This window comes from Micromys minutus, assembly GCF_963924665.1.
Source record: "Micromys minutus genome assembly, chromosome: 1".
Classification (NCBI taxonomy): domain Eukaryota; kingdom Metazoa; phylum Chordata; class Mammalia; order Rodentia; family Muridae; genus Micromys; species Micromys minutus.
Window position 1 is genome coordinate 89,948,333 of NC_137969.1, and position 12,369 is coordinate 89,960,701.

The 12,369-nt window shown below is 45.6% G+C and overlaps 1 protein-coding gene and 1 pseudogene across 3 annotated transcripts in view; one reads left to right on the forward strand and one right to left on the reverse strand.

Annotated features, from left to right (window-relative positions):
- KCNH1 (potassium voltage-gated channel subfamily H member 1) overlaps positions 1-12,369 on the reverse strand; it is a gene marked incomplete at both ends in the record, with an annotated part of 282,586 nt that overhangs the window by 93,242 nt on the left and 176,975 nt on the right. The window lies entirely within an intron of this gene.
- On the forward strand, positions 393-9,834 carry LOC308436015 (thyroid hormone receptor-associated protein 3-like; annotated as a pseudogene). Its single transcript has 2 exons — positions 393-438; positions 7,037-9,834. The product of its transcript is annotated as a thyroid hormone receptor-associated protein 3-like (transcript).

Sequence of the window (12,369 nt, forward strand, 5' to 3'; positions counted from 1 at the left end):
CTGTCCCTTCCCATAAGGGAACTCTTCACAAGGATTCTACCTGCCACAGCATCTGGTGATTATAAAAGCTAGACCATCTTCTAGCATGTTTTAATGCACTTCTAACACTCCAAGACAGTACGTTCTGGGGACGACTCCTCCACTGTAAGTCATTATTTTGTTGAGCAGGTGATGGCAGGGTGCTAAGAGGTCAATCCTGTGATGAGCAGCCACAGCAGGTTACCTCCAGCTCTTCATTTACCCACCTGTTCCACAAATGGTAATGAACCATTCCTTAGAGCAGACCAGGCAGAGATTGGCATTCAGCTGCTGCATCCCATTAAATCTGATCCTGTGAGAATAAAGGACGACCACCAAGGTGCCAGGAAGGGGATGCCTGCCCTACACTAGGGATGGTGGATGTTAGCAGTGTATCCCACTCAGATAAGTTCCTGAAAGGTAAGTGGGAATCTGGATGATGGTGGGGGGGGGGGTACGGGTTCAGAGTCTGGGGGCACAGGATGTGTGTAGGGGGTAATCTGAGAACAGAAGGCAGAAAGCTGGTGGGATGCTTTCTAAAGCTAATTATCGGGAGCTGCCCACGATCCTCTGACAGGGTCTGTGGACCCAGGAACCTTTCAGGAGCCTTATTGGAATGTTAAGCATGTGGAGGCCAGCTGAGGCAGAAAAATTCACACATGCTCAGTAACAGAGCAGGGCTGAGATGGTACATCCTTTCCAGTTCTTCCTCATGGCTTGGGCATGCACTGGCCAGCAAGATGGCCAACCGCGAGAAGACGAGGCATCCATGGGCAGATGAGTCCTCTGCCTTCAACCATGAACCAACTTGTCCCGGAGGCGCCAGATGTGCTCATTTCGGGTTTCTATCAGTTCTTCCTGCACCAGATCGACAAGCTAGCCAGGAGCAGGGCTCTCAGACAGTGCTCGGGCAAAGCTCACTTGGAGGGGCCGTGACATACCCGCCACAGCTCTAGCAGGCAGGGGACACTGGAGGGCAGAAGCTCTGTGTTAATCGCTCCAGTGTGTGGCGCAGGATGTGCACCGTGTGTGCTTCTCCGCTTCTCTGCTCTGAGCTCGTTGCTCAGACACAAGCTTGTCTGCTGGGACTAATAAAAACTGGAGTTTGATCTTCATTCATTTTTGACAGCCTTTGTAATTTCAACATTGTATCTTAACAAAAGTGGTGGTCTGAGGCTGTTGCTTGGAAAATTCGGGTTTTATTAGTTCCTGGCTCTAAGAGCACAGCCCACAGGTGAGCTGTGAGCTGTTTCCTTCTTGAAGCAGTGGGTTATGGGAGTTTTACACACTCCCAGTTCTTGCCCATAACTTTACCAGGAGGTTGCTTAAGGATGTTACATTACAAAGATAAAAATAGCAAGAATAACAATAGAGGATAAAGCCAAAAGGCAAAGAAGATACAGAAAATCTAGGCAAAATCAAGGGCATGGCACAGGTCTTGTAAAGGAGACCCCAGAACTTATTCCTTTTGAAGAGACCACATCCTGGGAAAGAAGCAGAGCAGCTTCCAGATCAGGGTTTCAGCAGAGAACATCTAAGAAGCATTTCTTTTCCACTCATGAAGTTGGGGGAAGGATGCCACAGCCACTCCAAGCCCACAGACTAGTCACAGTACTCACCGGGATACACTTGGAATGGATAGCCTATGGAAAAACAGCTTTGCACTATGTGCCTTTGTGTTCGGAGCCCAGTGAGCAATTACCTGTCCCTTCTGTCCAGGCACTGTGGGCACAGAGCCCGGGTGGTTGGGCCTACAGAGTTGGCACATGGACAGTCACAGCCTGTCGGGAAACATGCTGACCCTCAGAGCACCATGTCTTGATCCTGGACTGAATATAAATTGCCTGTAACAATGTTACAACCATAATACTCTTTAGCAAGTCACTCAGAAACCCTTTAAGGCTTCATCCTCTCCCTAGATTATAACTTTATCTTACAATAAACATTAGACGGTTTTCATGGAGCCAGTCTAAGAAGGGGGTAATATCAAAGATAAGGCAATCCCTGCACTAAAGGCACTCTTCATCTGCAGTTGAAAAGTGGTTATTTAAAGACCATGCTTATATATGACAGCTCACATGTAAATGTCACACTACTCTCTGATCACTGTGAAATAGGCAGAGGAAGGTCCATTCCAACTCACTCAAAGAGCACCCAGCGCACTGATTTGCCCCATAAGGCTTACACCACAGTGTAGGTCCAGAGCACAGTGGGGATAAAAGAACAGGCAGTTCGAGACCAGAAAGATCTGGGTCACAAACTAAGTTCCCTCACACCATCACCCTGGCTTGTTATTTCAGTTAAAACAGGTCTCTGGTCTTCAGTTTTCTCGTCTGTTGAAAGGAGGCGAGCCGCACATGCCTCTAGGAGGAAGAACTGTGAAGGCTGTGAAGGTGACAAGGACCCCCTGTTGGTAGCAGTGTTTAGTCAGTGAGTGAGTGCCACTTATACACACAACACACAGACAATATAGATACAATGAGATACAAGGGCAAGCAGGCAAAGGCCCTAACCCAGTGAAACAAAAACAACAAACTGGGCATCATTAAAGACAGCTGCCTCCATGTTGCCATAGTAACAAGGAGACGTGACACACTTGAACACAAGCTTCCCTTGCCAGGAGCATCTCTCACTACTCTCCCTATCCCGAGTAACTGTGATTTCCAGGTACGTTTCCCATCTCAGCGTGAGCATAGACAGACCATGCAGAGGGATGGGTCAGAGCCAGGGTTCACTCCTGTGGGACCCGCTGAGCAGTGTGCTCTCAGCAAGAGCATACTTGCTATGGCTTGACTGTTGGTGTCTCTCCAAAATTCATGTTGAAACTTAATCCCTTGCGCAAAAGAATTAAGATGTGAGCCCTTTTGAGGGGGTAATTAAGTCCCACGGACTCTGTCCTTGTGACTCGAAGCAGTGCCCTTAATAAGAGCTTGAGAAAATCCACATCTTTTGCCTTTCCGACATGTAAGAACACAGCAGCAAGCCTTCCCACCATCTATAACCGTGAGAAATTACCCAGACAATGGAGTTTTGTTACAGCCGCTCAAAGGGGCTGAAGGAATGCTTTACTGAAGTCAGCTCTAAGGACCAGAATGTCCTTCCTTAAGGGGGCCATTCCTCTTTGTCAGAGACATAAGGATAGCAACAGCTGATCTTCAAAACCATCTCCACTGAAGCTCATCCAATCAGGCCCTTCCCTGTGAATAGCCATCAGCAGGAACTACTCAAGCAGACCAGCCAAGGTGAAGGTTAGGGGCTCGATAGGTTGTGGGGGCAAGAAAGAAGGCTCAAGAGGAACTGTTTGCAGCTTATGGTACTAAGTATGCTATGGAGGGCATTCAAGGTCATTTGAAACTTGGCCCCTGAGAGTCTCCTTGAGGATGATGGACTGCCACACAGGGCCTCCCAGTGCCCAGATTCAAAACCACCTCTCATTAAATCAAGGAATCTCATTTCCCACTTAACAGAGTGCCAGCCCAGTCTCTCTCCCAGGCCAACAGAGGCTGTGATCCAGTTAAACAGGAGGGCACTATACTCTGACTGTGCAGCCACCCCAAGGTGAGTGAGTTCTGCTGGGCACAGCTTACTTCCTGGGTGATCTCAGGCCCCCTAGTTCTCTGCACAGCTACCCCACTGGCTAACATTTTATGTGGCCACTCTTGTCCTTGTCCAGTTTTTTTCCTCATCAAAGCAGCCAAAGGGACCATCTAATCAGCAAGACTTTCTGCAGTCCCTACCATGACCCAGAGACCTCTGATATGTCCCTTTCTAACCCTTCAACCTTGTCCTGCCCATCCAGCACCCTGGCTGTCTCCTAAAGGTGCTCTTTCTTTGGAGCTGCTGGCTGCACAGGAAGGCCTTCCCATGAAGAATGAAACTTTTTCAAAAGGCATGTAACATCTATCCCATACCTAACACCTGCTTCTGACATCTCCGGTTTCTTCTACCAAACTTTGTGACCTTCTTTATCTCTATTTAACAAATGCATATGAGTTCCCCATCTGGCATCACCTATAGTTCTTCCTTACAGTATAGCTAAGGTTGTCCTCTGACCTACATATATATGCTGTGGGGCATGTGTGCACATAGTCACACAAACACACATATGATCATGTACATATACACACAAATGTGTACACATACACACACATTAAACACACACACGGGGGGGGGGGGGAAGGAGAGAGATTTTTAAAGAAATTAATCATCCAACAGTTTCCAACACCCATGAAAATTTTCCTTGACCATGAGCAGAATTCATTAAGAATTCCTTTCTCAGGGAGCCAGGAAACCAAGTTGTTTCCTGAGAGGGATACCTAGCTGGGGCAAAAGTCCTAAGAGGAGGTTTCCTCTCAAGGTCAGAGCTCAGCACCTGACCAGTAAGCCTTGGTTGGGCAGGAGCTCTTCCATGACAAAGCACCCCTGCAAAGCCCGGGTGATACACGCCCGGTTCTGTGTTGAACAGCAGAAGGGAGAGGAAGAAATGAGCTGCAGAATAAATGAAGCAAACAGTAAAAGGTGCATGTCTGTAATTATAGCACTGAAGAGTTAGAGGCAGAAAGGTGAGGAGTTCAAGGCCATCCTCAGCTGCAGGCAGTGAACAAAAGCAGCAAAAACATATAATGGTTGCCAGGGATGGTCCGGAAAGCCACGTGGCCGATCCAACGTGACTGAAGTATGTAGCCTGTTGTCGGTCTATAGAGACCCTGTTACTCCCTCTCTTCATCTCTTTGGGAAACAGTCCTAACATATTTAATTCATGCTGTTTCCCTCCATTGGTCCCTTGGGAGGTTTGAAAGTATCGTTTTAGAAGTGTGAAATAAACAAATAAATACTATAATTATAGTAATAATAAAACAAAACAAGAATTCTGCCTACCCTAACCAGAGCTAGGATCTCAGGCCAGGGCAGCTCGTAAAACAACTGAAGAGTATGCTCAGGAAGCTAACCCTGGCTTTGGAGTTTTCAGACATCGGCTCTTTGGGAGATGCTAAAAGGCTTTTTAAATGCCTACTGGTTACGGCTTCCACTCTCTGTAAGCCATACAAGTATTTAAGAAAACATTCCGTTACCATACAGACACCCTACAAACACACAGGCCAAAGATTCACTCTGGTTTATCCAAGGGAAACACTGTTGCCAACTTCAGGGTTTTGTTCTGTGTAAGCTGAGTGTCTGAATTTACTCAAGTTGAAACAGGAGTTGGAAAAGGAGGCTTTGGTATCTCCACCGTGTGACCAAGTTCATGTGCAGAAGTTATATCCCCAGAAAGAAACTACTTCTGGGCATGATTTAATTGAAAGTGTTTTATGATATTCATAAACCATGATTCTGTTCAGGGAGGCTTTACATCAAATCAAGATTTGACTTAAGAACTGAAAAAGAGTTGAGCTGAGCCTCTGCCAGTCCAGCAGGGGAAAGTCGTGAGCAGATCAGGTGAGGTGGCCTGGACCTATGGCCCAGCATTTGGTGCCCATGGTCTGACATGTAATGTTGTCACAGAAGCCACAAGACGCTCCCCTGTTGACACTGACCTACTCAGCTCAACTGCTGGAAGACTTTCTCATCCAGTCCTTCCCTGTGGTACTGAATGAGTCTGTCTCTCTTATGAAATTCAAGTCCTGAGGATCACAGAGGCTAACAGAGCATCCATGGTGACAAACACACTGGATCTACACTGAGATACTAGCTGGCTCTGCAGCCTCTGATGAGCTGGGACCACCTAGAACCTCCTTTAAAATTCTGTTCAGTTTTAATCATTTCAAACAGCAATATGTGGTTCTTGGTTTTGGGTGTTTGAGATCTACAGACCTTTCTTATGATTCCATACCCCAAATCCTCCCTTTCCCAGGAAAATAACCCCTATTTCTTCAACAGTGCTTCTGTAAGAAGCTTCTAGAACCTTCTCTGTGATGTCAGTCCTCTATAGATGTGTCCTAATTTGTCAAATTTGTCCTATAACAGGAAGCAGTTAGGCCTGGGAGGTAGTGCTGTAAGTAGTGGAACATATGATTAGCAAACAGGAAGCCCGGAGCTCAGTCTCCAGCACCAAAAACAACCAAACAATAAAATCTAAACTCAAGAAACAGCAAGATCACTCAGCAGGCTAAAGGCACCAGCCACCCACCAAGAAGACCTGAGTTTGATTCCCTCAAACCAACAACATACATGCACACACATATGCACATATGCATATGAGTCTTCTCAGATTTTATATTCTACTTTACTTACCCATGTGTATATATGTATATATATACATATATTCATATATATGAATGCATGTGCATTATGCTCATGCATCTATGTATGCATATGTATATGTATGTATAAAAATGTATCAGTATATATTTGTGAAAATGTATACATATATGTATGTATAAATGTATATGGAATGTATGCATGGATATATATCTATACATGTATATATTTAAATATGAATATATATGAATACATTTGTATGTGTGCATGCTATGTGCATGCATGTATATGTATAGCCATACATGTATATATGTGTGTGCATATGTGTGTACATTTACATGTGGGTGTATATGCATTTGTGTATATAGATATAGGTATACATACATATGTACATGTATATAAGTATACATCTATGTATGTGTTTACATATCTGTGCATTTACATACATGTAGGCATATATGTATATGTGTATAAATGCATGTATATATTCACATACATATGTATGCTTGTGTTTATGTATGTATATATGTGTGTATGTGTGTGCATATAAGTTTACTTTTTTCATTCTGATTTGTTAATGTTATGAATTTGTTTCTCTCCAGATCCACCAATACTAAGTTAAATCTTTATTAAAATATACGTGCTGACATGGGCACGCTATCAGGCGGGGTGAGGTTCGGGCCGGTCACGCCATTGCGAGACTGCAGCTGTAGTCACCTCGGAGGCTCAAGAGTTACACCCTGACTGTAAATTGGAGAAGCCAGTGGTGGTGCTGGTGTTTTTCAGAAGCAGTTCAAGTTGAATCATTAATTCTACTAAGGTGTAAACTCTTCCAAGATATCAAAAACAAACAAATCCAAGTCTGGGTCTTGCTCTTCTCGATCAAGATCTGCATCTAGATCTCGGTCTCATTTGTTTTCGAAGCCAATCTGTCTCTCGTTCAAGGAAGCACAGGCTGAGTTCTAGGTCTTGTTCCAGATCATATTCTCCAGCTTGTAACAGAGAAAGAAATCACCCCAGAGCATATCAGAATTGAGATTTCCGAGGTCACAACAGAGGCTACAGGAGGCCCTATTACTTCCGTGGGCGAAACCGAGGCTTTTATCCCTGGGGCCAGTATAACCGAGGTGGCTATGGAAACTACCGTTCCAATTGGCAGAACTACTGGCAAGCATACAGCCCTCGTCCGGGCTGTTCTCGATCCCGGTCCCCAGAAAGAAGGTCCCCTTCACCACGGTCCAGGAGCCATTCTAGGAACTCTGATAAGTCATCCTCTGACAGGTTAAGACACTCCTCATCTTCCTGGTCATCCTCCAACCATAGCAGAGTTGAGTCGTCTAAGCAAAAGTCTACAAAAGAGAAAAAGTCCTCTTCCAAGGATAGCCTGCCATCTCAGGCAGCTGGTGATAGCCAGGGGGATAAAGCTAAGGAGCAGACATTCTCTGGAGGCAGCCCTCAAGATATAAAAAGGGGCTGAGAGCTCAAAGCCATGGCCAGATGCCACCACCTATGGCACTAAATGTGCATCACGGGCCTCAGTTTCTGATCTGAGTCCCCAGGAGAGAAGCCCAGCTCTCAAAAGCCCCCTCCAGTGGTTAGGCAAAGGTCACCACACCCTAGTCCTGTGCCAAAACCTAGTCCTCCACTTTCTAATGCATCCCAGATGGGCTCGTCTATGTCAGGTGGTGCTGGATATCAGTCTGGGGCACACCAAGGTCAGTTTGACCATGGCTCTGGGTCTTTGAGTCCATCCAAAAAGAGCCCTGTAGGTAAGAGTCCACCAGCCACTGGCTCTGCATATGGTTCATCTCAGAAAGAGGAGAGCACTGCTCCGGGAGGAGCAGCGTACACAAAAAGGTATCTGGAAGAGCAGAAGATGGAGAATGGGAAGAATAAGGAGCAGAAACAAACAAATACCGATAAAGAGAAGCTGAAGGAGAAAGATACTGATGTCAAAATGAAATCTGATCCATTTGCTCCCAAGATGGACACTGAGAAGCCCTTCCAAGGCAGCCAGTTGCCCAAAAGGTATAAGCTCCAAGATGACTTTGAGAAAAAGATGGCTGACTTCCACAAGGAGGAGATGAACGAACAAGATAAGGACAAAAGTAAGGGAAGGAAGGAACCAGAGTTTGATGATGAGCCCAAATGCATGTCTAAAGTCATAGCCTGTGCAAGCAAAAACCAGGAGGAAGAGAAGTCAGGCAAGTGGGAGAGCCCGCAAGCAGGGAAGGAACAGCAGAGGAAAGCGGAGGAGTTGGAGGAGGAGCCTTTCACAGAGAGATCCCGAAAGGAGGAACGTGGAGGGTCCAAGAGGAGCGAAAGTGGTCACAGGGGCTTTGTGCCAGAAAAGAATTTCCAGGTGACTGCATACAAGGCAGTCCAGGAAAAAAGTTCATCGCCTCCTCCAAGGAAGACCTCTGAGAGCCGTGATAAGCTGGGAAACAAAGACTTTTCCTCAGGGAAGTCCTCCTTTTCCATTACTCTGGAGACCCAGGCCAATGTCTGGATGAAATCCTTCGCTGAGGACCTTGCACAACCCAGTGGCTTATTGGCTCAGGAATGGAAGCTTTGTCGGGATATAGTCCACAGCAACAAAAAGGAGCAGGAATTTTGTTCCATTTTCCAGCACATAGAGTCAGCTCAGTCTCAGAACTGTTTGCCCAGCACATAGTGACCATTGTCATCATGTTAAAGAGCATCACTTTGGATCCTCTGGAATGACATTGCACGAACACTTTACTAAATACCTAAAGAGAGGATGTGAACAAGAAGCAGCTAAAATTAGAAAAGCCCAGAGATACACAGGAGGATAGACATTTCCCCCAGTGCATTCAGAAAGCGTGGTTTGACTCATGAGGAACTGAGAAGTCCACGGGAACCTGGCTACAAGGCCGAGGGAAAATATAAAGATGATCCTGTAGATCTTTGCTTTGATGTTGAACGTCATAAAAAACTTAAGGAGAGAGATCTTAAGAGAGGCAAGTCAAGAGAGTCGGTGGATTCCAGAGAAAGATTAACTGAAAAGACAGAGAAAAGCCACAGAGGATCAAAGAAACAGAAGCACCTCAGAGCAAGAGACCAGTCTAGGTCCTCCTCCCCCTCCTCCTCCCAGTCACCTCACTCCTACAAAGCAGAGGAGTACCCCAAGGAAGCAGAGGAGAGGAAGGAGAGCACCACAGGTTTTGACAAATCTAGATTGGGGACTGAAGACTTCATGGATCCAAATGAAACAGGCGGCAGAGCTCGGGGAACCTTTCAATTTCAAGCCAGAGGGAGAGGTTGGGGCAGAGGAAACTATTCCAGTAACAATAACAACAACAGCAACAATGATTTTCAAAAGAGAAGCTGGGGAAGAAGAATGGGACCCAGAGTATACACCTAAGAGCAAGTATCACTTGCATGAAGACTGGAAAGGCGAGGGCAGTGACAAATGGATGAGCTGAGGTGGTGGCCAAGGCGCCTTCCCCCAGGGGTGGGGCCGGTTCATGTTCAGGAAATCCAGTACCAGCCCCAAGTGGGCCCATGACAAGTTCAGTGGGGAGGAGGGAGAGGTGGGAGACGACGAGAGAGGGACAGAGAACAGAGAAGGACAGTTTACAGCCCTCAGCTGAGTAGGGGCCACTCTGGATGGAGCCCTTTCCCCTGAGAAAGGCGCTGGGAGAGGCTGGTGGAGCTAAACAAGGAGCCTCGAAGATCCCGAAAACCCTACCCCACAACCCACTAGGCACACAGAATCCCACTACAGCAGAGTGTGTCCCTGGTGCCGTCTCACTGGACAGAGGATGCTGCCACCGAGCCTACATCAGGCCACGTTTCCAGCAGACCACACACACTGGGCTCCTGTTGTTGGTGGGGTGTGGGGTGGGGGCAGGGTAGGAAGAATGATGCTGATGCTTGGACTTGTTTTGGCTTTGTCATCCCATCCCCCACTCCACCCCCAATTAGAAACCAAGTTTTCTTAATTTCATTACATTTAGAACTAAATAGGAATTTGGTTTTTAGTCCCTTCCTGTCCTGAGTTTTATAAAGTCCTTATATTTTTTTCTTTTTTTCTGGGGGGGGGGATATGTAGTAATATTAGCATAAAGATTTTAATTTGGGCAACTGGTTTTTGAGAGAAAACAAAGCATGTAAATAAAGATTAATGTGTTCACCTCAGTTTGGGACCAAAAAATATGTATATACATATATATATATATATGTATATATATACATATATATACACACACACATATATGTATATATGTACTTCTAGAGACAATCAGGATTACTTACTTGGTCCCCCTCTATGAGAAAATACCAAAATATAACCAAACTGAAGTCAATATTCTCTACAGGATAAAATTTCTAAGCAAACATAGCCTTTCAGAAATCACAGGTGACATTAATAAAAGTCAGATAAAGCTAAATTCTTTATGCTTTATAAGGCAGGACCTTTTTTTTTTTTTTAATTCAGCCCTAGAAGCCACTTGAGAGGAAGTTTCTGATACTGTATGTGGTAAAATATTGGACAGATTACACAATAAACCAAACACCAGCATTACAATAACTCTCCTTCATGTAACTGATTCAGGGGATTGCTGCCATCCCATAAGAGGGGGATGTGTGCTGCCACCAAACTGATTGAGAGGCTGAAATCACGTCTGGATCTGGATGTCACTTTACCTTATTGCCTGGGGGTCTTCAGAGAGCCAGCATAGTCCTAAACATGGCAGCTTTGTCTCTCTCAGTCCAAATCACTAACAAACTGTAAACAACCTCTGGGAAGCTCTAGGATGCAGCTATTTTAAATGTTTTTTTTTTTTTTTTTTTTTTTTTTTTTTTTTTTAGTGTAGTGAATAATTAGCAGCATCAGAGCTGGGAATTACTAACGTCACAATCAAGCTGTCCCCATCGGGCACAGGCTGAGCTTTAGGCAGAAAGCACATCACAGCCCCCCTGCAGATTAAAAGCACACACCTAAAGTGCACTGGCATGAAAACACTATTCCTCTAAGAGATGCTACAGGGAGCCAGGCTTGGGGAAGTGATGCAGCTCTGAGGACACTGCCATTGTAAGTGGGGTTAACACCTGTGGGGTTAAGGTGAGAAATGCCTCCCATAGGTCCTGGTTCTCACAGAAACAAACAACAAACCAGAGTTCCCCTGCACTCCTCCCATAAAGGAGAGAAAAGATGGCTGCCTGTGAACCAGAAAATGAGCCTTCACGGGAAAATCAATCTATGGACACCCTGACCTTAGATTTCCCAATCTCCACAACTGTAAAAACGACATTTCTGTTGTTCAAAAGTCACCAAGTTTGTGGCTTTTTTCCCCCCATTACAACTCATGCTGTCTAAGAAATTCACTTGGTGTGGCCAACTAAGAGCACCTCCTTCACCCCTACAATTTCAAGTTTCTAGGCAGGAGCCATGAAGCTTGCTAAAGACAAAAGGGGAACTATGCTGGTGGCCTTGAACGTGCAGCCCCACAAACTGTCCACACACAATACCTCCCATAACCTTTCTGAATAATCCATTATTAAATTCCATGTGTACAAAACCCTCTTCTGTGCTTTCAGTAAGAACTAATGACTACCTGTGCACACATAAGCACACCCAAGCTGAGGTCTCTCAATCACCTGTGCACACATAAGCACACCCAAGCTGAGGTCTCTCAATGACTACCTGTGCACACATAAGCACACCCAAGCTGAGGTCTCTCAATGACTACCTGTGTACACATAAGCACACCCAAGCTGAGGTCTCCCTGAGCCCCCAGAGTCTCTTAGTTCTCTTGGAAAGTCTTTGTTCTGAGTTCAGCCTCTTATTCTATAAGACTAAGTGTTCATTTTAACACATTTGATGAAAACACAAAGACCATCACAGGCATGCGTGCGCCCAAACTCCATGACGTGGGATTCAACTCTAACTGGAGCCATGAACCGCATAAATTCAAGGAAAGCAATGCATGTTGAACACCTGTCTTTTCAAAGCTGTCAGGGGGTGGGGGACAAGGTATGGGCATCTGTCTCTATGAACATTTGCACGTGTGAATGTAGGTCTGCGTGCTTGTGCTTCTGGCTCTTTACCGGCCGAACCGTCTCTCTTGTGTCCCCACCTGTATTTTTAAGGAACTCTTGTATCTGAAGGACGAGAACCTCTGCTTTAGG